The sequence below is a fragment of the Falco peregrinus genome, chromosome 7 (assembly GCF_023634155.1).
Source record: "Falco peregrinus isolate bFalPer1 chromosome 7, bFalPer1.pri, whole genome shotgun sequence".
Taxonomy (NCBI): domain Eukaryota; kingdom Metazoa; phylum Chordata; class Aves; order Falconiformes; family Falconidae; genus Falco; species Falco peregrinus.
The window spans coordinates 73,095,208-73,122,743 of NC_073727.1; the positions used below are offsets into that span (position 1 = coordinate 73,095,208).

At 37.2% G+C, this 27,536-nt stretch overlaps 2 long non-coding RNA genes across 2 annotated transcripts in view; both read left to right on the forward strand.

Moving 5' to 3' along the window:
• The first annotated feature begins 657 nt into the window (after positions 1–657).
• Positions 658–6,005, forward strand: LOC114012364 (uncharacterized). Its single transcript, XR_003554754.2, has 2 exons — positions 658–3,271; positions 4,312–6,005. It is a non-coding gene; the product is annotated as an uncharacterized LOC114012364 (long non-coding RNA).
• Positions 6,006–9,210: 3,205 nt separating this feature from the next.
• Positions 9,211–27,536, forward strand: part of LOC114012362 (uncharacterized) — a 32,925-nt gene continuing 14,599 nt past the window's right edge. The window contains exons 1-2 of the long non-coding RNA XR_003554752.2: positions 9,211–9,288; positions 11,003–11,095. This is a non-coding gene — a long non-coding RNA (uncharacterized LOC114012362). The remainder of the gene's footprint in view (positions 9,289–11,002; positions 11,096–27,536) is intronic.

Genomic DNA, 27,536 nt, shown 5'->3' on the forward strand with positions numbered 1-27,536 from the left:
TTGAGAGCAGATCGAAGCAATGCAGTACAAAGATATGAAATGTAGAAAGACATGCCTCTCTCCACACAGTGTTATTTGCATCATAACTTCCTTCAGCTTCTTCAAATCACTCATGACCTGTGATACAGCAAGTGGATGGAACCACTGATACCCTGTCTCTTCACCTCATAGCAATGTCTGTGAAAAGAAATCCAGTCTAACAAAAAAAGGAAATGAAAAGGGGACACAGAGGTGGGTTTAAGAAGTCCTTTCAGCTGAAAGCTGAACAGCCATAGCTGATTAATTAACCATTTTAAAATGGATTTTGTTAACTAAAAGAAAGGCCTTCATAAAGATGAGAGAAATTATTCCATTTCTGTATTTAGATTTTTTTATTGTTCTGTTCTTCTAGGCCAGCAGAGTTTTAAATCTTATATCTCTACGAAAATGTATGCAGGGCAATGATTGTGTTCATGCTCATCTATGGTTGTGAGCTGAAAAGTGTGGATATTTGTACTACAAGACACATGAACTTTCTGAGAAATGCACTAAGCACTAGGATCTTTTACTGACTCACTAGTTCTTGTTGTATCAAGATTTGTATTGTATTGTAATATTTGTATTGTAATAGTGAATTACTGGAATAAAGATTTCCTGGAGGTTATGATTCAAAAGGAACGCAGCTAGATTTTCTCAGGTACAGGATGACTTCGCAAATGAGGATTTGTTTTATTATTTTTTTCCTGCTTTTACCTGCTGATAAATAATCCTTGGAGTGAAGTGGGTGAGGGGGTGGAACACAGTATGCATTCAAAGAGACACAACAGAAATGGTCCTGTCACACCTGCCTCATTACTATCTTTACCTCTGAAGCATGTGACGTCTGATTTATGTTCTAGGTGGAGCATCTCAATGCTAAATAAAATGGGATTTTAGTAAGCATCATAACAGAATCAACATCTATATCGATTCTCATAGTCATAGCAATCATCTCATAAGCAATTGCCAACAGTTTTGTATGAGCTGAGAGCCTGTCTCAGCCTTGATTCAAATGAAAGCAGTTAGCTGTTTGTATGCATTCAGTTTGCAAGCTGTCATATAATGATTCATACCAATGATGTTAATGAAACCTGACTTGTAAAAACAATTTTGATGGCAGACTCTCAGCTGTCATTCCACCCTTCCCATAAAGCTCATGCAGTTTGTGTCATGTGTGACCATTATGACATTAGGTATCGTGAAATTAACTGAATTATGCAAAAAAAAAACCACCCTAGACTGTAAGCAGAGATGTTACAGCCTTAGGTTGTACTTCCACATGGCTTAATCAGGTGAGATTCTCATGAACGCAGCTGTAGGGCTCAGACAGCGAGCCAGGTCTCAGTGCTGCTTTTGCTGTATTAGCAAATGTGAAATACCTGAGTCTTAGCCAGAGAATCACAGAAAGGTCAGGGTTGGAAGGACCTCTGGAGATCACCTAGTCCAACCCCCCTGATAAAGCAGGTTGCACAGGATCGCATCCAGGTGAGTTTTGAATGCCTCCAGAGAAGGAGACTCCATCCAATTGTTTCTGTTTCATTGACTTCTATCATTAACTTCTTTAATAATAAAACTGGAGGTATTTACTTAATGTGTGTTTTATGGTATTACTTTGTGGTCGATTAAGTCCAGAGCCAAAAGGAATAAGAGGGAGTGTAAATGTACTCATTCAATTGAGTACCAAAACTACAGTTCAGAGTATCTTCCCTGAGTGGCTGCTTAAGTTTGTGGATGCTTCATCTTTTGCTGATGTCCCATGGTTGTTTCAATCTGATCTGCTAGTGGGCAGACACAGACTGGCTATTTCTTTAAAACATGAGAATAAGCTTCCAGTGTATTGAATACAAGTGGTCTTGATAGTCCATAGTTATATTTTAGTGATTGAGTCAACTCATCACACTAAAAAAAAAATTCATGCTTACTCTTCCATAGTATGTAAATGAACAATGGCATTTTTAAATTCTATTCCTTTTTAGTAACATATAGCATACTCCCTCATAGAACATTAATCAAAAAGGGTGTTTAATACCAAACAAAGAGGAGTTTTTAAAAAAAAAATCTTATTACATATGCTACCTTTTGAGGTATCTTCAGCTTCATGCTTTTTGATGCAAAAAGGAAAAAAAGCCCAACCCCCAAACCCAACAACTTCTGGAAGTAACATTAATTCTTACATTAATTAGCCTTTACAGTAAGGAATATAAGGAAACTTCTCTTTCTCTGTAACTTTTTTATTTGTATCAGTACAAGGCAAAATGTTAAAAGTAATGACTGAAAATCATTATGCTTCAAGGGAAAGTCTGGGGAATAGGAAGGGCTGGTTCACTAAAAGCCAGTTCTACCTAACAGACTACATCTTTCACTGAGGAGGAGAGAAAAACAAGGCACAAGAGCTGTATCTTAACAAATATATGTGTTTTGTTGTCACAGCACTCTCCAAACTAGCCAGCTGCAGCAAGGTCTTTTACCATCCCATACCAGCATGCTCTTCATACAGTCCCTCTGCTGCCTTCTCCTCATCTCACCTCATCCATGGCACACAGTCTTTCTCTTCTTTCTGCTTCTTCCTCCTCTCTCTTCCTTGGCTGCCCAACCCCTTACCAGAACCAGCCACAGCTGCACCTTATCTACACCAGCCAACCCACCGCCCCTGAAGCCAGCCCACAGCTGTATGTTATCAGTGCTAATTAACCCAGCTTCATGCCTCTACATTTCTTCAGGTCAAAACAAATGCAAAACCTGTACATACACAGCAGGAGAGTAAGGTAGGCAAACAACACAAACTATCACTCAGGCTGCCATTTCAATGAAAAAGATTTAGTCTTCAAAATCAGTGGTTGGAAATGAGTGCAATGAAATCAGAAAGCCCAAAAGGTTAAATAGGCATATGAGTGAATGAGGAAGGAAGGAAGGATAGTAGTTGGTAATAAAGGTAGGGTGAAGAAAGTGGTTAAGACACTAGCCTCATTTGAATCTCTTCTACAAGAAAAAGCTGTGATCGGACAGGCTAGCAAGGTTTTCCTGAGTGTCTGGTGTCTACAGTCAGGAAGTTGAGGCCCTTGGGAATGGGCAGCAGAAGCGTCAGTCACCAGTGTTTTCTACACCTTGCTATACACGCTGTAACAATGTGGAAAGTATTTGCAGAAAATACTTATGGTAAATCACTAGAAAGCCTAAAGCTGATCACCATCATGGGAAAAGATAAGCATGTACCACACAAACAGGTGGCACTGACAGCTAACCTCCTAGAAAAGTAAGTTAACTGGACCATTAATTTTGTGGTATTCATATCTGAAAAGTCAAATTGTCCATAGGGAGCAGAAGCAGAAGCCACAACAAAAGCACATTGCCTTCAAATATAAAGAAAGCAAGACGTTAAAATTTGTCAGAAGCAAGAAAAAATCTGAAAATCTATAACAAAACTGCTTTTTTTATTTTGGAGAACAGCTCTGTTGCATCCATTCCCGCCTACATGACCCTCATATGGGACAATAGTCATTATTGTGGCAAATGCTATGCTTTCCAAAGAATGCAATTTTAGTCATTGTGAACTTGCTGTGTGATATCGTAGAAGCATTTAGTTAGCTTTGTTTATGTGGGAACTTAAAATACTATTGATGTAAGTTTATTTCACTTATATAAGCATGGGTTGCATAGAATTACAGTTCTGTGTAAAGTATAACACTGCTACAATTCTTTTTTAATCATTTTGCCAGCGCTGTTTTATTTTACCAGATTTTCTTGTCCGTATGTTTTCTTTTGCAAGGACCACTATTCTTGACTACAGCAGCCCAGATTAGCTTGACAAGCATTTTAGAACTGTGAATTAACCATAATCCAGGTCTGCAAAAGCTCTTTTTTTTTTTTTTCTTTCCCTTCAACATATTTTCTGTGTTCCTTTTATTTTATTGTCTTTAGAAGAATCTTAAAATTACAGCTAAAGTACCAGTTTAGTGCTTCCGAAGTAACTAAAAAATTAATTTTTTATATACAAAAGTGAGCTAAACCCAAAGTTAAATTTTAGGTAAAAAATGTATTAGTTCAATTTACAAAGAATTGCAGATGTGAGGGTAATGAATAGTGTGTGCTGCGTTAGGCTTTGTTCAGATGTAAGCAAGAACTCTTGCTTTAAAATCTTCAGATGTGTGTTCCAATATCACCAATCTCAATAGGTTCAATTTTTTTTAAAACCCAGTCTATGAGAATTGCATCATTCCACAGAACTACTGCTTATTCCTTAACATAATTGTGATCCTTAATAATGAACATGTTTTTCTTTGTTTCATATTACAGAAATCTTAAACTGTAAAAATAGTTGTATCTGGACTTTAAAGTTGCACTCTTGAACTCTGTGTGAAGCAACTTTGTTAGTTCTGCTGGAATACTGATGAGATCTACTCCTTCAACAACAGAATGCATTGAATTACTCGGACTAATTGTGAATCTACAATTATTATATGAACAAGCACATTAATGCTGGTGATGGCTTTAACAAATGCTGAACAGAAGGCTTAGGTCTCCTGATAAGAAAATATGCAAAGCACTGTTTGGTTTTATTTCTTATGTGCCTCACAGCACTATATAGCTTTATTTTAGCTATTTATTACCAGGCAGGGATATAGGACAAGTCACTCCATAAAAAGCTTGTGTTGGAACTAGAGATTATAAGATAACTGAACAGGTATAGATTTAATAACTCCGCAAAATTTATTATGAGTGTATTACTCATGCCAAGTATGCCTTGGGATAAATGAGTAGTTCAGATTGGGTGGGGATAACTGGCAGATAGTGTTAATTAGAAGCATATGGAAAATCCTTAAGTATCTGAATTTCCCCATTCCAGGAAGAACTATCCAATGATGTTTATAGAATTCACATATCTGCTTGCTAGTCAGTTTTGAGGAACCACATTTAAGCATCTGTCTAATCTGCTTCCAGCCAAGAAAGCTTCTAGTGGTGTCCAAAATGTAACCCTGAAGAAAAATAGGTTAGGAATAAGCAAAAATGTGGAACTTCTGGGGAAGTAGAATGTATTCAGGAGATGTCTGGGCACATTGAAGGATAACTAGGAGAGATGCACCAAAGTAGCTAACCCTGTGCACTAAATTTGTATCTTACATTTCTTATTTTAAGATTTTCCTTGCACATGTTGCTTTTAAGAGAGTTACCTCAAGTAAATAACTCTTTGTTTTACTATTAAGGTTGTTAAATACCAAGACAGATAAGAAATAACTGTCAAAAAAAGTCTGGGTGTGAAAGCTGGTGCTGTCATGTCCCAGCTTTCTTATGGGTACAAACTAACAACCATCTGCAAAAGGGGTCCAGTGGGGATTATAACAGACAGCAACTAAGAGACTAAAAATGTTTTAATATTCAATTAACGGGCAATTTATATTTATCTGTTCCTGTTCCAGCATTGCCCTTTGGCTTAAATTGTTCTCATTACTGTTACTCACTCTCCATTGCTCTTTCTGCTTTCTTAGACTTCTATCTCCTAAATAAATGGGCTCTCTTATGCTGTATGTAATGATGTACACTGTTACAAAAGGAGAAGAGTACTTAAAAATAATGACCTAATGTTTTAAACTTGTTAAGTGGTCATTAAACTTGTTCATCTGCTCAAATAGCAAATAAGTGTCAACAGAAGGGCAAGGAAATAATAATAAAAAAAACAATTATTGAGTCCTTCAAAATCTTTGAAGAAGCACTGATCCATACTACACAGTTAAGGACTTGTGAAGAATCCAACTAAATTATCCTAATGATGAACAAGAAAACTCCAGGGTGTAATTATTTAAAATCAAATTGCCTTGGAAATCTCACATAATTTTTGAGAAAAACACTAGTATTACCACTCAGTTACTTAATTTCCATTATGAGAATGCATAAAGTGAGATAGAAAAAAAGTATGAGATCATTCAAGAATATTGGGTTATAATATTAAATACGGTGAACTAAATAAATCTCAGAAAATATGCATCTTAAAAGCTTTTAATCACTATGCATCACATCTAATATCAGCTACAAGCAGCAACCCAAACATGACAGTATTGTAGAAACCAACCAGGTAGGCATGTAACAAGGAAACTGGCTCTGTGAATAATTCAATATTATCAAATACTACCAACTGACTGCTATCCTGAGAACAGATTTGCGGGTATTACTGCTCGTAAAACAGGTTCTAAGGGGAGGCATTTTAAAAGCTTGTGCAGCTACAAATAACCATTCAAGCACTCATGTCAGGGTTCAAAGAGAAGTTGGTGAAAGACTTCTGAGATTCAGAAGTGTCTAGTGTTCACTATATTTTGTACTGTGAAAGAAGACTGCGATGGAAAAAACAGAGCATCAACACAAAGAATTCCCATTATTAGGCCAGGATTTATGCTCAGGCTCACAGTTCCGGTTCAGCATAGAAAACTCACCTTTTGAGCTACCCAGGACACCTGCCTGGCCTGAGGCTTTATATAGGTAGCTACTATTTCTTAGATAGTATCTCCTGTCAATATTTTATATATATATATATATATATAGTATATATATAAAATGGCTATAATATTAGTTCTGGCTTTGCCTGGTACAGATGGAAGGCAGGTAATGCCCAGGAAAACACTAACAGACTTTGCTTGTGTTTAACTTCATTCTATTATCAATACGATGGATCAGATAAGTGAATCAGTTGGTAGGAGAGTATGTGAACTGAGATCAGGTGACTATTTGTACTCTATGAGATGTGGCCACAAGATATTTTGAGCCACCTTGTTTTAAGCTTTTGGAGAGACAGTATTGAAATCAGGTTAGGCATTAATACTGGCTTGTGCTGCTGCAAAATAAATACCTTGATGAAATTTTGTCCTAGCTACTGTTGGGGAAAAAAAAAATAATCACAAGCTCTGAAGATTTGACCTAAATTATGTATTAGCAAAGCTTCTCATTCCGTAGCCAGTGAGCCTGAAATTCCTTTTCTCTTGTAGGTATATTAAATCGATAAAACCTATATAGAGCATTAAACTAGAAAGAATTCAGAGTTTCCATATTTTGCATTTATCTGTCTCTCCTGCTCTAGCACTCATCATATTTGTGGAATAAATAAAATGCTGTGGATTTGGTCTAATGACCCATGTTAAAGGGTGCTAAAGATATAGAAAAATCAAATCCGCCAAAAAGTATAGGTTTTATCAATAAATCTAATTATGGGTAACTATAGCAAATTGTCAGGTAATAGGTTCACTGCCAGAATTGAAAATTGCTACCTTTTATTGTTTTCTCCAGCAAGTGCATAGAGAAACTTAGAGATCCTCCTAAGAAGTTTTTCTGTTTGAAAGGAATTGTATGTATGAAGGGGAATGTTTAGACTTCTGTGATATATACAGAATTGTGGAACTCCCAAAACAATGCTGGGATTTAAAAATGAGATAAACTTTCAACATTTCAGTGGTCTAACTCCCTCATGTGTAGTTAAAAAGGTTGTCATTTGCATATTATTAGCTTTGCTGACTAGCGCTATGATAAAATTCCTTGTTTGCTCTGGTTTTGTGTTATTTAACTGAACTACTCTTTGTTTTTCTTACCTGTGTGTTGATTTTAATGCAGCAAGACAGCTCAATCAGGGATAAGTTGTTTCAACGTTTGCCAATAAGGGAGTGGGCTAGTATCTAAACTTGCTTCCTTTCACTGCTTTGGCCCAGTCATGTAGAGACTTGCTGGAAGATGATGTCTTTATTCACATTTCTCTTGTACCATAAAATTAAAAGGATTGAATCAAAGATAAATTACTTCGTATAAATTCCCAAATTAATTAGAAGTTTTCAAGGAGCATCTGATTTTATATTGTATTATGGAATAGAAATACAATGTGACAAGCTGAGCCTATGTAACTGTACAACACAAATTGCTTGCAGAATTGTCTCCTCTTGGTGTTCTGTTGTAGCAATTTGCATAACCCAGATCTCTCTAAGACAATGACAGCTCTAGAGTGTCCTTGTCTACATTTTGGTCATCTTAAGTGATTGTCCCTTTTAGGGTACCACCATTGCACCCTGAAGCATGCTTTGGATCTTACTGTAACATAAACAACTAGCTAAATATTAGTTTAACCAGGCCTTCATTCTACTTTATAATAGTTGCTACCCTACAGTAATAAATAAATAAATGGGTAACATATGACTATTGGTCACCTATATGAAGATACATTAATATAATATCCATTAAGACATTTTATATTTATTTGTAAATTGCTTTGGGGGAAACTGTTGTTTATTTCTTCTCTCCTCATCTACAGAAACCTTGCAACAACAAAGTGATATATTCTATACCATACATGCATTTCAAGCCTGCACAGGAAGAACTTCAATTCAAGTGAAAATACCATTTTCCTTTAAGTTTTATTTTATACAGGATTTCTTCTTATACTGCAGACAAATACTGAGCCCAATAGAGTAAATGAATTCAGCCTGAGTGAACACTACAGAGATGTTTGTTCAAACAGTACTAAGCATGATAACACACAACTTAGTGTCCTCCATACACATACAGTTCAGACTCCTTTTTTTCTTAAGTCTCTTAGACTTATCACTTAATAAATAAAAATAGATTAACCCATCTGTTATTTGTTTTTTCTGAAAATGTTGGGGTCTATTATGAGAAAAAAATAGAACAACTTTAAGTAGATCAGCAATATCTGCTTTCAAGGTAATTAAGAAACTGAGCTTCAAAGAACCTAATTCCTAACACTTGGTATGGTCAATGGTGAGAAACAGTTAGGTTCTGTTTTGAAGAAAACGTCACTTAAATGTACACATGTTTTAACAAATATTATTAAAGAAGATAATGCTGTAAAACCTGAAAAGATTTATCATAAATGTGAAGGAGAAACAAAACGATAAGCCTTTTAGTCAAATACATGGCCATTTTAATAGATTGAATTAATATATTGAATCATGACTCATTCTGAAATGAACTGATGCCTTTTAGTTACTAACCTCAGATGGGCAAGGATGTCTCTGCTGTTGGGAATCTAGATAGTGTAAGTCATCTTCTACTCAATAAAGGTTTGGTAGGGGTCTGGAAAGGTGCATGAAGAAATTAAATGGAGAACAGAACAGGAAGAGAGAGAGAGAGAGATACGTGAAAAAACAGTCTGCAGAACAGAACAACACAGAGCCTCATGCCTGGCTGCTCTTTGTTTTTCTGTACCAGATACAAAGTACATTCCTATTGCAAGAATGCCCTTCTGGAATCCCTCTAGGCAAAAATCACCATCTGGCTTGAAAGGTAAGTATGGACAGAACTTCAGTTTAGTGAATAAAAAGTACCGGTTACAGCTATAAGAAGAATTATCTTAATCAAAAACATGAAAATGCTGTCTGTGTTACAGCTTTTGTGCATTTTAAATGGTACAAAAGTATGAATGAATAATATGCTTGTGATGTTTAAGTTCTCCAGTACTTCTGTGCTTCCATTAAACGCTGGTCCTGAAACCATAGCTGCTCCTTCTCAGTCTTCACTTGGGGGAAGATGTTAAACATGTTCATGCAAAGCTGTGTAGGAAAGGCAAATAGTGCATTTTTGTTCACATAACATATTTTATATTTAACAGGTATCTAATTTTAATACCTCACACCATCTGCTTTCTGATCAAAAAGTTTTGTCACAATTTCTTTGTTCTCTTGAATCTTAGTTGTTTGTAGCTTTTTTCTTTTTTGAATGCTGGAAACATTCAAACTGACAATTCAGTTAGGTTGTTCATTTTATTTCATTATTGCTTGAACAGGGATTACAGTAAGTAGATATAAACAAGCAGAAAAAGAAGTGCAAAATTATCCCCACTGTGTTTCAGACTTGAAAGGGACCCTTCCATAGCTGCAAGGATCATGACTGCAAAAAATGGACAGTGCAAAACTTAATTTAAAATTCTCATAGAACTGAGATTTGCAAAGAATTTAGGAGTCACTTATATGCAAGGCACTGTGTAATAATGGTCATATGAGTCACAGCATTTCCCATTGGTAAAAGTCCAAGCAATCTTACAAGCATGTAAGTATTGTCACATCTGTCTATACATTTGCTCACATTCTCTGTGACTACACAACATAGCAAGGATCAGGCTGTAAAATCTGGTTGTACTGTGCTGCTAAAAAGTTTCCAGCTGAGTGTTAAAAAAGGTGCTGAGCTATTCACGAGGATGGCGACAGTAAATATCCTGTGTGAAATTCTGCTGCTGTCAGTGTAGATGATAAGACTCCTACTGACTTAGATGAGGCTAGATTTCATTTCTCCTACACTTCATTTTCAATTAGAGTCTGTACAGAGAGCTTTTAACGTGACTAGCAATTAAGACCTTAAAGGGGCTTTGGAGACATTCAAAGTAGCTATTTCTGTTGGCCTCTTTAATGTTTTATAGGGCTATACTTCTTCATCATTATAAACTCTTCTGAATCTTTCCTGGGAAGGGTGGAAGAAAGGCAGAGGGGTTGGGGGAGATTGAGCAAGACACTAGGCTTAGGCTTGTTTACTTGCTTTTTTCTTTTAACTTCTCTTAAACTACTTGGGTGGTGGTGAGTCACAGTTCTGTATATAGATTCTTTGAAAAAGCTGCTTTATAAAAGATGAACTTCCTGCAGATTGTGAGTCTCGTGTAGGAAAATTCTATTTTCCTCTGGTATCCTGAGCATGTACAACATCAGTAATCATATAGCCCTTCTGAACCATTTGAGACTGTCTTTTTTTATTATCTAAGAATAGTGGTAACTTAAATCGGCATATTTTTCTTGAATTACTGTTTAGATGCTTAGTGTTATTTCCTGTTTTTCTCTGAAGAGCAGGACAGTCTGTGGTCTAACTCCAATCCATGTGCCTGGTCCTCAGGAAGCAGCATCAAAAGAGGAGACTGCAGTTTTGTACTTGTTCACTTGGTCTTCCATGCACCTGCAAACTCCTCCTCCTCCCTTTCCTTTAAATGTATTTTTTCTTGTCCCTCTCCTGTCAGAAGGAACCTACACATGAGTTTCCCTGGGCACACAGAGAAGCTGATTAAATGGAAGGGAAGGTTGCCTTATCCAAGAGTGAAACCTTCTGCTAGGTAAGTGCAGGAGAGCTATCATAAATGAGTGAGAAAAAGCTCATTTGTAGGTGACCTGAAACCTGTACAGGAAAGAGAGGTTAGATTTCTTGCTTCAGTATATAAATGACTTACAGTAACTTCAGTGGGTTTTATGTTAGTCCTTAGTCTGTATTCAGCTCATTTAATAGAACCAGAAAGGTCTCATAAACCCAACCACAACTAAATTCTAGAAGGATCTCTACAGTAACTGTGAACATTCATTTCAAGAAGTGTATAACCAGCAAATTTGTTAAAGTTCATTTAATTTTCTGAACTCTCTCTACAATAATGCCCTGCACCAAGTAAATAAAATGGTGATCTCCCAAATCAGGACATTCTTCAAACATTTCCCCTCTTGCCTTTCTTGTTAAATATTTCCCATGTACAAATGTCATGGTATAAGATTAAAAGCTTATTCTTCATCTAAATATCTAATCTGTATGATTAGTTTATGAGGAGCAGGAGTTTTGTTTCTGGGTTGTGTTTTTTATTCCTGGAGCAAGAATCAGTAGGTTGTATTGTTGCTGTTCTCAAACTGGTTTTGCTGATAAATATTACATTATTCCTCCTCTTACATTATTCCTTCTCTCCTGCTTTTTGCAAACCTGTCAGAGATTAAACACATATACAGGAGATGGCAGAAGCAGCACACAAAATTTGGGTGGTGTGCTTGGCACTCTTTAAAACACTTGGTGGAGCAGAGGAGAGTTTAAAGAGAGCACCTTAATTAGTATTAGTCAGAGACAGGTGCAGAAGAACTTGGAAAACTGGGAATAGAGGAAATCATTAGGAAACTTGGGCTAAATAAATGGAATTCTCTCCGGTGTGCAAATTTTCTCACGGGAGCCAAAGTCTGCATTGTAGTAACGCACAAAGTTTTAATGTTAACTTGTAAAAAACCCTGTATGTCATCTCTCTTTCCATATCTAATTGTGAAAACCTTTTTTTAGAGCTATGGGGCTTTGAACATAACAGCAACAGAAACAGAAACATCTTGCTGCTTTTGAAGAAATCAAGCTGGCATTGCAGCTGTTCCCTTGAGACCACCTTAGTTTGATATTTTGCTCCCATGCTGCATAGTCCTGAAACTGAGACTCTTGCTTTCACTTGAAAATTGCACAGATCACCTCTGGGAATGCAGTGGTCATCTGGAAATTTGCCAGTGTTGAATATTATAGGCATTGTTTCAAATAGCAATAGGGGTGTTACTCTAAAAACACTGACAGAACACCTCATAGCCGAGGGGACAGTTTGGGAGAAATAAATCTGTGGTTTTTTGACAGATAATGAACCAAAATCCATATGTAAACAAAGAAAGCATCTAAGGATATATAGCAGATGGTAAGAAGCTTGTACAAAGAGGGAAGGGGGAAGTTCAGGCAAAGTCTGTGGTGATGTTTTACGTTGGTAAGGGATGGCACTAAAGGATAATAAGGCCACAGTCAAACCTACTGTATTATGCAAAAAGGGTTCAGCAGAAGAAATTCATAGCAAGTTCATAGTTATAGACAAAAAAATGGGGTATTAAGTGAACTTCTGAAGTAATTTACATATCTGCAGTTTTATTGCAAGTTAAAACATGAGTGTGTGTGTAAAAAGGGCACATATTACCAACACTTTTACTTTAGAACTCCTCTAAGGCTTTCGGCCAGTGGGGTTCAACAGTGCCTGTGGGAAACTTATTTCTTGAATACCAGAGCAAGACAATTTTATTCAGAAACAACATTTACTTCCTTTTTTTATTATTATTTTTATAGAAAGTCAGAAATTTCTCTGACTTTTCTATTACTTATCTGGTATTTGTGTTCCTGTTTCATAAGGAAACCAAATTGTCTGCTTATGGGTTTGGTGTGGGCTTCACTTCTTTGTCATCAGTCAGTAAGTCAGTAACCTATAAATACATTTTAACTGAAAAGTCCTAGTTTCTTTCAAGAATTCCACAAATGGCTTCTACAAAACTATCTCTGTGACTATATTATTATTTCACAGGACAGCAGGTCATCATTGTAATCGCCTTTGAAGCTCCTGTTGAATTCTGTTGATTCAGATTGGTTTCAGAGGCCATACTATTGTGCAAAATTTATTTTTCCTCTTCAAGTTCACTTTTTCCATGCAGACCTTCCAGAGAAGCACCTTTGCTTCTGATCTGAAACCTATGCTACCCTCCAACTTTCCAACTTCCTCTATTATATTCTCTTCAATTTTGTGTAGTTAGCTGCTTTTGAAGTAAAAGAAAAAAGAAAAAAAAAAAAAAGGAAACTAATCTCTTGATAGATATAACTAGGAATTTTTTAGTGCATAGTTAAGGGAAAGAAATTACATGGTTTGACAAAAGAGATCTGTTTTGTGTTAATAGGCTTAAATTGGTGTGTTTGTTTTCTTCAACAGAAAACTGTTTAAAAGGGAATTACGGTATTCTTCCAAAATACTTATGAGACTGAAGTGCCTGGTTACCAAGTATTTTGACAGGATACTTTGTGAAGCTTAGGTAATTTTTATAAGGAACACAGAACTCCTACTCCTGTTTCAAACAGAAAACAGATTTAAAGGCAGTAAATGAAGTTTTGCCAGAAAAATAAAGTATTTTATATGTATTTGGGGTATACACATATGATTGTAAAATATGTATAAAATAAAATACAAGTATGCTTAAGGGGCCCGTTCATGATTATTCATGCAGCATGTTTCCCTCTCTATCCACCTTCTCAGTTATGGTAGAACAATTGATTAACACAAAGACTGTTGTGTTTTGGAATGTTTATTTTTGGCATTGAAAACATTAATACCCTCTTGACTGTTGCTGAAGTTGGTGGCTTTCTGTGATCATTGTGATTGTGTCAAAGCAGAAATAACTAGGATTACTCCTCTTATCTAATCTGACAGTCAACAGCTCTGTTTACTCCACCAGTCACAACAGCCCTTGGCCTTGCTCATAAATCTTTTGTTCTTGAGCACATATCTGTTTTCCAGGCATTGTTTTTCAGCAGGTATCTGCAAGGGCTCAATTGTCCCTGAAACTTTGTCTCTTCTCTGCTCTTCCTTCACATACCCATTCTTCTTCAGCTCTGTCCCTATTTTTAAAAGCACATGGAAACTGAAGGCATGTCAGGTGATAATTCTTTTGTATGACTACCTTACATCTACTGAAGGATAACACACCATCTTTAAATTTTTGGGTTGCTTACACTGCTGTCTCAGTTTCCATCACAGCCTTTACTTCCTTGCATTACTTGTCACAATGCCCTTTCCTGTTTATTGCTGTTATCTGGCTCCTCCAGCTCCTGTGCTCATCAAACTGATTTCGAATGATGTTACTTATGAAATAACATTCTCTATTTGATTAAACACCGTGCAATCAAAACCACAAGCTTTGAATAAAATGAATGGTATAATGATTGACTTAAGTTTTCCAGTAGAAAGGTTTTAATAGGAAATAATTTTCATAAAGTGAATCACATAGACTAGTTCATGCTAAACAGCTAGTGCAAAAGCAGTATCTGCAAAACACCTAACAAAGACATAAAGAATTTGTTACATATTGCTGGGGAAACCTCCACAATGACTCAGGTCTGCAGGAGAGGAGGGCTCTGAATGCCCACTTGGGCATGGGTGGGTCTAAAACTTTTGCTACGGAAATGTGGTTATACAGGATAAAATATCTCTCTGTTAGAAATGTCTCAAATCAGATCAAGAACATTAGAAAGAAAAATGGTCTGTCGATTAACCCTTATCATGTTTCTTCTGATAATGAATTTTAGACATCTCAGACTTTCTTTGAAATGTTGTATGATGTTCCATATTCTGTCCTGAAACCTACACTGTGAATATTTAGTACAAAATCCTTTGTTACCATGGGAGCTGAAGGCTGTAGAAACCCATCTGTCTTCACATTACACCTTTTATTTTCATTCCTTTTCTTATGTCATTTCAGATGTCTTGACCACAGAGAGGGTTGCTTTTACACTTAAAATTACCAGTAGACTAACACCAACTAGGTTTTACTTACTAGCTATTAAAATATAAGGTACAGGAAACAAAATACACTGCTAGTTCAGATCTATCAACTTCCATTTGGATTAGTATTAGTCTACACATAATTCCTAAAAAAAAATAATAATCTTTTGGCTGTGCTAGCTACTAGCATCTTAAACTCTTCTGTCTGAAATACGGCACCACAGAAAAGACTAGGAGGGAGAGCATGGGCATATTTCGTTGAGTCTGAACTGCTAATAACCAGTAGTCTTTCTGACTGCTGAGGCAAATGGGAGCTCTCTTAAATACTTTCAGGGTAAAACCTAGGCTGTTAGGGGCTGAAGTTACACTGATTTCCAGAACTTTCCCCCGCAAAGTACTACAAAAATTATTATATCTCCCATATTATTTGAGCCCTCTCAGAATATTTTTGGGAATTCAGGTGTGATTTATCTGGATTTAGCAGGACAAAAGCGGAGCTCTGATAGCAACTGCATCTAAATCATAAGCACTAAACTCTCCTGACACATCAGCATGGAATGGCACCTGTAGAAAGAACAGATACCTCAACCCACGTGTCATTGTGACTGAAGGAGATTACTGCTAACAAAAAAACCCCAAGGTGTAAACCTTTTGTTCTCATATTCTCCAAACAGTGGCACCTGACTCTGCATTTTGTTAGTCTGCAACCCTAATGTCCTTGAGCTCTACTTGGTAATATATTACATTTATGCAATCCCAAACCCCACATCTGACGACACAAATCTAGCCAGGGAGATTCATGTACGTGTGAGCTCAAACTGGACTGGACAATGCTTCCGATATTGTGACAGTGATAGTTTTTAGAAAAAAAGCAGCAGCTCACTGACCTTGCTGTGAGCAGTGGGTTTTTTTCTCCTGAATGCCCTATAGTGTCAAAATTGCAACAGAAACTGGCCCTTGTTGCATGTGAATCTCCGCTGCTGGTTGTCACTGTGGTCATGTCCAACACGCAGCCTTCTCTCAGCAGGAGAAGTCTCGAACAGTAGTTTTGCAAAGCACAGCCCTCACTGGTGCTAGGTACTACTTGTGAAATAAGGATAACCAAGAAGTCAGCATGACCTTTCCCATGTACTTTGGATTTGGGGCAGGCAAACCAAAAATAACTAACCCATGATTTTTTCTTTGATGAGGACAGAAGGGCATATGTATTGTTAAATGCTTGGATATGACAGGTAAGCAGGCCATGTAAGTACCAAAACAACATGCAAGTTTAAAATCTTTACCTGCATGTGCAGTTTGCTTGTATGCACTAGGGTTTGAACATTCCATTTTCTCTTTGATTTAAATCATTTCAGGAAATACTTTAAAGGCATAAATAGCAGTTACGTATCAAATCTATTAAAAATCAGTAGGAATCATGCTCCTTCTTTCTATCTGCATGTCTTGAATCTTCCCTTCTTTGTGTATCCATAATAGTATGTTAAAACTTTATTTTGAAGAACAGCATAAGGACAGGAGAAATAGTAGCAAGAATAGAACTGAAGTACCTCTACAAATCTAAGCTCAAACTTCAGTTACACGACATACACAAAAGTTATTAAATAAACTGAGTGTACTAATAAACATCTTCACTGTATCATTATTAAGAATTACAGAATAAATTACTGACAAAATGAAGTTCTGATAACTCATTTTTAATTACTTTGTGTGACCATTGTCTAACAGAAAAGATTCTGAGCTAATATCTGCGTGTGCTTAGGTATTCAAGTGAAATCGACACCTAACTCACTGCATTTAAATTTTAGTATGTAGTTTAAATGACTTCAAGAAAAGTCCTTTGCCGACAGCAATAATAACCGACCTGTACTTTTTTATTAAATGCCATAAACACAATGGAATTTTAGCTGCAGAAAGGATAATGTAAGTCACTGGAGCTTGAAAGAATAAAATTATCATCAATATAAAGCTGCATCCTTCCCACTCACTGTACTCTCTCATGTGGTTTGATCTGCTACTTTCCCCTCTTTATTTAAAAAAATATGCTTTTAAATAGTCTGCTTCTAGCCAGCTGTAGTATTTGAAACCAGCACCAATAAGACACTTCAGGTTTCAGTTTCCATATGCGAAGGTGTGTTTATTAGTATTGATATTATGACCACTGGTAACAAAACAACGAACACTTCCCATACAGAACCTAATTTATACACAAAGCATAATAAATTACAAGAAACCAAAGCATAAGATCAAACAGCCCTAACATTAAATTCTTCCTTTTTCACTTGATCATAAGCTAAGTGAGGCACCTCAGTTCCTTCTGTGATCAACAGAGACAAAAGAGCAACAGAGAAGTGTTCATAGCATGTGAAATGAATCATCTTCTGGAGGTGTCTTTGAGGTCATGTAGCTTAGATTGACAGTTTAACTTGCAATGGTGGCTGCAATGAGTTGAAATGAATCCCACATTCACTAAACAGGTTGTATACAGGAAATCCCGAGGGGTTTCAGTAGCAACAATTTGTCTTAGTCTTAGTCGACTCAAATATAGACTATACTTCACATAGCTGTTATATCATAATTAGCATCAAAGATGTTCAAAGGCTGAACTGAGGTCTCAAAGAGTCTTGGGCATAGGGATGCCTCACCTGAATGTCAAGTAGGCTTGGGTAGAGTAAGCCTTTACCTCTGGCGAAGTGCAGCCAGCAGGGAAGCACACCTGAATGTACTCACTAGCAGTGCCAAGGGACACAAGCGCATGGTTTTGAGAGGAACATAGGGGCCTGCCACAGCTGAGGCAATGAAGCATCATTTCTCCAAAGCAGTGAAGGAAGGCTGACACCTAAATCCTGCCAATGCAGATCAGACACCTCACCCAGGCCTTAGATACCTGGGACAACAACTGGCCACTGGGACAAGGACTTCCCACCTGAACCGTAGCTGGGCTTGCTGCTGCACACAATGAGAAATTGATACTACTGACTGGGGCTACATTGGTTTCTGTTGATGTAGCATGTCTGCTTCAAGTTTGCTTTTGTCTTTAGGTCTATGGATATTTCATAATTTTAATTCTGGTAAGACAATTGCCTTTTTTACTGCCTTATGTTCTCCACTGTATTTGCAGATAAAACAGACTTTAACATAAAGTGTAGGAAAACATTTTTTAAAGTAAAAAGAAAAATATTATCCATCTTGAACTTAGTCTAAATATCTGAACATGTAAGAATCAGGAAATAATGCACCATTTGGATTTGAATATTATACTTAGTAGTTCTTGGCAGCTCAGTTACCATGAGGTCTGTAATTAACACCTCCTCTCCTTCAATAAAATGGGACTTTGCTGACTTCTTTCATCAGCAGGTTTGTATGCTTGTTATTTGGCATTTGCTATTTTGTGTCACCACAGAATAAAAAGTACTCAGAGGATGACTTCTCCCACACTTATGGGTAGAAATGAACATTAAACAAATTGAGAAGTAGCTTCCTTTTCCTCTTTTTAGCTGTCCAAAGCAGTCCGAAGGATGCAATTTGAGCTGGTTCAGGCAGTTATTTCTCAGGATGGTAGGTCCTTTTTTAGAGAAAAAACCTACTGAAATTAGTGGGCCTATGAGAAACAGCTCCTCTGGATTTGGGGTGCACAATCTGACTCTCTGCATGTCTTTAGTATCCCCCCAACATCAATAAAAATCCATAAAAGACTTATCCACTTCAAGTCCATGTAATTGAAAATGCAGCTTTCTTTCCCCCTTTATATGGATCTTGGAACTAAGCAAACTGAATGAGTAGGTCAAAAGAGTTCTTCATAAGTTTAGATTACTCTAACAATATTGCAAGGTTTTGACCAGATTAGTAATTTAAATTGTTACTGTCCATTTCTACTGTCATACCCACAAGGAGGGTGATAGATATCTTAGTTAAAAAATCCTCTCAATTACCTATGTGAGTGGCATCTTTCTCATTGTGCTCATCTCTGCTGGAAAAGGCTGGTTGATGCCTGCTGGCTATATGTGTAGTTCTGATGCTGCTGGTTAATTTTCCACAACCTCAGCTTTAATTCTGCTTTATTCAGCTGCACCCATTCTGATAACAACAGAACTCTGTTCTTAACTGAGCATGGGGATGCAGAGACAAACCTGGCATGCATTCTATGCAACAGTTCTGGGTGCTTCACATCAACGCATTCCTGTTGGTGAGTAGTGTCGACTATTTAAAAGTTGAGAGACATTAAACATTTTTGCCTGTTGAACTAGAAAGGAGAAATCATGTCATGGATTAACATGGTTGACTTAGTGATCTTATCCTGATGTCAAAAATGGAATATGGTTGGGAGATGTTATTACTTTCCCTCTTCAAAAAGGAATTAAATGAAAAGCAGAACTCATAAGCCCAGTAGAGCTTCTTTGGGGTGGCCTCATTGTCAAGTGTGGAGTTTTGGCCAAACCTGCAAAGATAAAGAAGGCAAGAACAAGCCTGGGTGGTTGTCAAGCTGCATAGAAGTATTTCATTCTTTACACCAAGATCTGTGTCAAAATGGCTACACCACTGTCACAGGTTCATTAGAAGCAGAATTTTCTGCTGTTGATCTGTATAGTCATCACTTTGTGGGTGGAGGCTCAAAGAGAGGCTTGTATTTCCCTTGCTTGTTGCTGTGAATTTTAAATAGGAACACAACATTGATGCAGAAATGACTGTTCATATGAACATTTTTCATACATATAGGAATGTATTTATTCTCTAAGAGATTCATCATCTTGGCTGCACCTTGAATTTGAGAAATAGTTACAGATATTACGGCTGGAGGTGGGCTAACTGCCTGACATTCAGCCAGCGTAAAGGCAATGCTGAGATAAATGAGTTGAATAGGCACACACTCTGTGCAGCCCCTAGTAAGAATTGTGTCTTTGCATGGTCTTAAAGAGAAAAGGATAAAGTGTGGAAGCAGCTCAGGCCATTTATTTCCTCTCCTAGAGTGATGTTTAGGACACATACAGGATCGAATGCAGCCTAAGATCAAAAAAAATAACCCACTTGGCAGTACCATCAGCCATAAAAACATGGTTTTTTCTATTAATCTCCATCCTCCTTTCTCCTGCCCAGGAACAGTGGTGTGCATTTTATTTCCACTAAGCCTCAAACAATACTACGTATCTATCTATCTACCTGTCCCCTAGTTCTATTTTCTGTGGTGACGAGGGGACACCTACACACAGCAACAAGGAACCATGTTATAGTGCAACCTCTTTTTCAGCCCCATTATAACATTATACTAAGATACTGGCTATATTCTTCTCAGCTTTTCATCTTATATCCTTAATGATTTTGTAATCTTGGGAATTGCTTGCCCAGCCTCTTCCAAGCTGGTGAAGAGCTAGCAGCCCATCCACTCTACCAAAAAGCTTAGCAGGAATCCGTGTGATCCCACATATCCATACCAGAAAACAGGGCCTCTTACGTGGTCCTGAGGGCAAGTGGTGTTGCATAGCTTGCCATAGCTAAACTCCCTTCCCTGATCCAAACAGCACAGATCTGTCCAGACTGAATACTGGAAATAATCCCTGACACCTGCTGCTCCTCAGACCTTTCCTGGTCTTAAAACTAGCCCTGCCACTTAAAACTCCAGCCTTATAACTAGCCCTGCCATGCCTGGAAGCATGCTGGGAATGAAATGGTACAGATGACAGTAACAGTGCTGACTTGGTGTCCTGGCCCAGTTATTTTAGTGATTTGCACATGCCTCTGGGTCTCCTGCTTGTCCTTTGCTGTTTTACCTCCAGCCTGGCCCATAATATTAGCTGCTTCAATGCCTTTGCAAAAGGATATGTGCACAGCAGATGCATCTCTGATTTTACTATTTTGAACCACTAATTTTCTCTTCTTATTATTTGTTGCCTCATAAATCATTTAGTTTATTCCTGTTGTTCCTCACATTTATTTTTTTTTTCCTGGTGGTCTTTGGTCCATTGGTCAGAGGTGCTCTATTAGAGAACCAGTGCTGAAGTACTACTGCATTGATAAAGGGGATCTTTTTTTCTAGAAAATACTTCCAGCTTCTGGTTATTCAAGGATATTTTACACTGGAAATAGCAATAGTTTTGATGCTCAGCAAGGGACCTATCTTCCATTTATTTCCTTGCTTGAATTTCATTATAATCTGTCCTCTCTAATATGTCCCATCAATGAGTTCGATGTTTTATTATACATTGTGCAGAAAAAAAGTAATCCTTTTTAGCTATAATTCTGTTAGTTCATAATCTTATTAGTTGTCCCCAAGATATTGTGACGGTGAGCTATCCATCCCTACTCACTTCCTTCAAATCTCCACTCTTTGTGATTTTCCAGATCTTCATCATAATCTTGTCACCTTTAGCCAATGAGTTTTATGTTTTTAGTAACCCTTTAAGCTCTCTCACATCTTCAGATATTATTATTACCCTTTTGATTTATTTTGTTAATATAGATGGTCACGATTGTACTGTGTCTTTAAGATGTGTGTGAACCATCAAAACCCAACAGAAAATAATGAAATTTCTGTTTTGTCCTCAGTTCTTAATAGTTCTAAAAATCAGCTTAACTGTTTTCAATATTTACTGAGGATTTAACCTTCCTCCACTTGACCTCTAGAATACAATCCCCTTTTGAATATTTATATTCTGCATTTTTGTACATAGGAGTCATCAAATGATGTTCTACTTTGTTGTTTGTTTGGGTTTTTTTCCCAGTTCTACCAGGATCTTTAGTCATCGCTTGCTCAGATGCTCCTCCCAGCTGAAAGCTGAGGGTGATATTTTTTGTTGCTTCGGGATGATATTGTGTTTGTTGTAGTACTTTGAGAAATAGGCACAGTGTGTCCTGAAGGACTCTACTTAGTTAACAGCAAAATTCAGATTTCACTCCCTAGATTTCACAATTCAGGAAATAACATTTGAGCATTGTTTGAAATGGTTTAATTATTCGACTTCTTTGCAATCTTTTTAAATCCTCAAGTGGACCATTCAAATTATTTTCACAGTGAACTGCATCTATTTTCTTGTGACATCAGCCCATCACGTATTGTAGACCAAAATCTAGTAAGTGCTAAATTTCTTTTTTTTTTTTTTTAACAACTCTCATCTCTTTCTTTCTTATTTTAAGGTATAAAATTGTAACTATTTTATTTGGCTTTGTATGCGAATGTCAGACTTCCTGCCAAGGGCTGAAAAGATTTCACAATGGGTGCAGAATAAAAAAATGCCTGAAGCAAGTCTTTTGGGTGGCTTGCTTTTCCTTTCACATGGTTACAAAGAACTATACAGTATCCAACGGAGAGAAATTACCCCTTGAATTATATATAGTAGGTTATATTTTAGTAACAATTACTACTAAATCTACCTGCATATTTTCTTCATTTTAATAAACTCGGTTGAGGTGAATATGGTATGTAGCACAATTGATAATTATGAATTTGTGATGAATTTTAAGGTTTGTAGTTTGATTCCTTAACTTTCAGTACACTCATGAGCAGAACACTGTCCTCATAATCTCCTGCAAGTACCACATGACATTACAGCTTGATTTACATACTGCAATGCTTCAGGTGAAAGCAGGCTTGAAAGAACTAAATTGTGAAGACAGATATTGCAGCTAAACCCAAATATGCTGATGCTCAATCAAACCTGATCTGCCGAAATGAAAAATTTTATTTTAAATTCCAAGACTTACATCCTGTATGGCTAGAAGGGTAGGGAGTTTGTTTTGGAGAAACTAAAACGATATAGTCTAGGTCATGTCAAAGCTGGCAGAAACATCATTTGTGTTTGTATCATAATAAAGAAGATTTACTTATTCCAGGCGATAAGTTGTCGACTTGCTCTTAGCTAGGTAGGTGGAGAGCTTTTGAAGGGTCTAACTTAGACCTTCTCTGCTCACACAACAGAGCCCCTTGAGAGACGCAAAGGCTTTCCTAATGCCCGTCATTTCAAAACTCATGAAGTAACCACTCATTTGAGTCATGAATTAATAGAGGTTGCTTTACCTTTCCCAGCACAAACAGGTCCTGCTGCAAAAAGGGATAATGAGCAAAGCACTGTTGTCCTGCCCATGCTTTTTAAGAACGGAGAGGAACACAGAGAAAATTGGGAGCTCTGAGCAGCAGTAGCTCTAAGAGGCAAAGTTAAGTGGAGCCTCTTCTGCTAGACTACCTCTTCAAATCAAAAGTGCTCCCATTTAATGTTCATTGACAATAGCTGTCTGCTGGAGATTGGCTTTAGCTTGCTTGGAAGCATTTGTGTCTGTGAGATTGGAGTAACCTGGGATTCACGCAGGGGTTTTTGCCAGGCTAGGCTCCTATTGCTCTTTTTCTTTTTGGCTAAATGCTGTCTACATTGGTAACAGCTTCGGCTAGATGAAGTTCACAGTATGAATTTGCTCAGTACCTAAGTGATACTGAGACCAGCACACTGTATTTCCTTTAATAAAATTTTATTTTCATAGGCAATGAAACTATGTAGATAAAATGAAGTGTCTTGTTTGCTTCTGGTCCTATTCAGTCTTTGTCCACAATAGCTGCAATCTGATTGGAATACCTAATCTACATGAGTCACTTTTCTAAAAACTTTTAAGATATGTCCTAACACAAAGATTAAATTATACTAATTCCCACTTTGCTTCAGCCCAAGTTCCCCAAAAAGGACTTATCTATTTGGTTGCTGTAGCAGAATCAAAAACCTTCCCAATGTGCCTCCAGTCTGTCACAGGAGCAAAGTTCAGAAGCCGATGTGTAAAGACTGGAATCAGCCAAGACAGGAAATTTCAAGGACAGTCTGTCTGGGACATTTATTGACCAGTCACCTGCTGCTAGAAGGTGCCTTCTGCACTCTGGATTTCTAGTGCCAAAAATATCTTCTCTTTCATAAAAGTCTAAAACTTGCTGGTTTGTTTTTTTAGTGTTTGTTTGGGTTTTTTTTCCCCAAAAAATATATCAGAAAGAATTATCCTTTTCCCTAGTAATGTATAAGCATTTAAAGCCATCATTCAGAAGTAAGAAGATTTCTCTCCTTGACCCGAGAGTACCCCAGCTTGTACTTTCCACTTTCCAGTTATAGCTGTTGCTGTGGGATGAGCAGTTGGCTGCCTGGGACAGGGCTTCCACTTTTCCCTACCGGGACTCAGGATCTGGGGGAAAGGGCTAGCAATACAGAAAGATTTTGGTAGTCAGTGAATCAATTTATAGGCGTTCCAGATATTTTTGCTGGAGAACAGGGTTGGCATGCACCTGAGGACCGTGGCTTGGGGTGACGGGAAGGGTGTCTGCTGCAGCCCTGCCTGAGAAGATGCCCTGCCATCTTTCCTCACAGCCACCAGTCCAGTCCAGCACCTCTGGCCCCACTGCAGCACTCACCTGGATGCACTCAGAGTGGCAGCATCCTGCTGCTTTCCTCCCAAAGGAAACTGGCCTGCCCTTGCCAAGAGGTTCCAAAGACCCAGGAAGGTGGTTTGTTTGCTCCTAGTGGGAATTGCTGGGAGAAGAGGAACAGGGAACGCTGTTCTTACACCCTAGAAGAGCACAAAAGGAGGAATTTGATGACTAAAGGAGGGAAGGAAGAGCATCCTCTGCCTTTACCTCTCCCTGAAACACATCCATAGTTTGTTACAGAAATCTCTCTCTAAAACTATCCAGACTCCTGTCTCCTACACAGACCTTTCTGACTTCTGCTTCTTACACAGGTCCTCTCTACCATCCTACTTTTAAGAGAGCCAGCTGCCTTGCCAGTTCTCCCGCTCCTCGCCCAAAAGCGCTCAAAACATCCTCTGCCTCGCTCAGCCTTCTCTTTGCCCACCCACATACAAATAATCACCTTTCAGTTTCCCTTCTTCCTCCAGTCCAGTCATCTTCTCAAAACAAATTAACAATTGTAGATTTAGGAATTTTCAAATTAGGAAGTGACTTTGTAGGATATATACACAACACTTAACTTTAACCATCCTTACTATGATTTACAAACGATGTTTAAACAGTATTTAAGTTTTTGTTTTGTTTTATGAATCCTGGTATAGACTTATTTTGTATTCCATTTAGAAAAAAACTCATTAAAAATGTAAAGTGACTAAAAAGGAAGACAAAAGTATGTTATTAAATAGAAATATAAGTAAAGAAACTTTTATGGGTGAAAAACTTAGTGTTATATTATTTTTTTATTTTGAACCAGTAATGAGCCTCAAAGTCAGTCTAAACTAATTCTAATTGAGCTTCCTATGTGATGTGGTTGTCACTAGAATAACAGCATGCATCAGTGGGCTGTAGTTATTTTTTTGGTTTCATTCTATTTCCTTCTCTTTGGCATTTTATAAAACATTATAAATTTATAATTTTTGTTTCCTAAAAGACTCAAAACGAATTGATTTTTATTTACCTATAGAATTCTGCTTTTTGAGGTGCAAAATGAAAAGGGAAAAACTCAAAATCTGGTAAAAGCCCCTGTGGAGCCCTCTCTAACTAACTGTATGTTACTGAAGGATCCCCAGGAGTGGAGAAAGGCACTTGCTATAACAGTTTCTATGGAAATGGAAAATAACCACTTTGAAACTTCCTAAGAAAAACAGGCTGGCTGTATGAATGATGTTATCTTTGGTACATCTTTTCAGACAGAAAACTTGCCAACTTTCAGCTCTAATAGTGACATGAAGTGCTGTTAGTCAAATTAATATAATCTGTTTGTGCAGCTTTATTAGCTTAACTTGTAAAAGACAAGTGGATTCATGCACGTGACCATGTTCAGCTAGTCATATTTAGACATCTTGCCGTCTTTTTGTATATAGTGTTGTTTAGTCATCATTTGAGTTATTTTCTGCTTTACTTGTCTGTTGGTCAATAAAAATCTGGCTTTGTAACACCAGGCTGCTGTGCAAACTCCAATTACACAACCTATTATGTAATACAGTTGTGAAAACACTGAGGAGCCACCTGGCCAACAAGTCCTTCTACAGATGTCACAGTGTCATATCTTACAGTCCTGAGTCCTTTGCAAAATTCAGGTCACTGAGCATTTAAAAGCAAGCCTCAAATGCAAAACTGCCTGAAATCGCTGTAAAGATTTTACAACTCAGTTTTCTCAATAGCAGCAGCAAAGCATGTTTGAAGCTCTGCGAGGTATGTTAGGACAAAAGGAAACCAATGAGTTGTTAAGCAATAAAACCAGAGTAAATATAAGTATTGCAGATTCAATTTAAACAGTCCCTTTTCTGTTGAAAAAACAAAATGAAAAAAATCTTTCTAAAACTAATTTGATTATCTTGGCCTCTGGAAAAAAGTAACTGAGCATAAAGGCTTGAACTGCGTTCTCACTCTGACGGTGTTCTTGCAGCTTAGGATAATACATTTCTAGCTTCATTGAAGTTGGTGACATAAGTCCTGCTCTCTTCAATGGCCTGGTACTTTGCTCTGTGGGAGAGAACTAAATCCCTTGGTTCTATCAAACAAGTAAAGCACCATGTTTTTTCTAGTATGAAAGCAGGTAAGAAGTTAGAAATACCCTATTCCCAACTTCAGAAACAGATGCATCTAGCGTCTAACATCCTTGAGAGCAGTTGCAGAAATGACACAAAAATACCAGGCACCTTGAAATGACCATAACTTTCAGAGCATGGATCGCTGAAATAACATAGTTCTGGCCTCATAGAAATATAAGAAACAATAGACAGAAACGATAAAACCAAATCTCAAACTTAATTTCCCGTTGTACTCTTACTAAGTGATTTCCTGATATTTAAGCAGTTCCTTTACAGGCTTTTGCTGTGTACATACTTTCAAAATATGCAGCATAACTCATATTTCTGCAGCATTTCTTTAATCAGAATTTGTGGGATAAATCCCCACCTAAAACAGAAAACTGAATGATTGTTCACCCCTTGTTCACATATCTTTTGCTGGGAAAGTTTGATGTGCAACCAACCACTTACACACTGTTAAGAGGAAGAGAAAAACAAACCAAGGAGTTCTCATTAACAAATCTTCAGTGATGTTGCTTACTGCTGGCTTGATAGCAAAATTGGTACATTTTTATCACAATTATTGTATTGAATTTTCATGGCAAGGTTTTGGCAATCATAGAAGTAAAAATTAATGTTTATTGAGTAGCTATTTAGATGATGAAGCTTTTGTTTTGTGTCATAATCTTCAGTAGGAGACAATGTAGCATGGGAGCAAACGATTTTATTGATTGCTTTTCTGTTTCGAATGAAATCTTACGACATCCATAAAAGAGGCATATAAATCGAAGAAAAATAATGCTTTACAGTATTTGAAAGACAAAATTATGTCACCAAAGAATGACATGCTTGAAAATGAGTTGTTGTGAGTAAAATTACATACAAGCTGCTCTGAAGTTTTATTAATAGAAAGCTACAAGACGATATAATTAATACCAATCACCTAATACTAAAGACGCATCTATTGAAAGCATGTCCTTTCAAGCAATAGAATGTTAGTGCAATAATG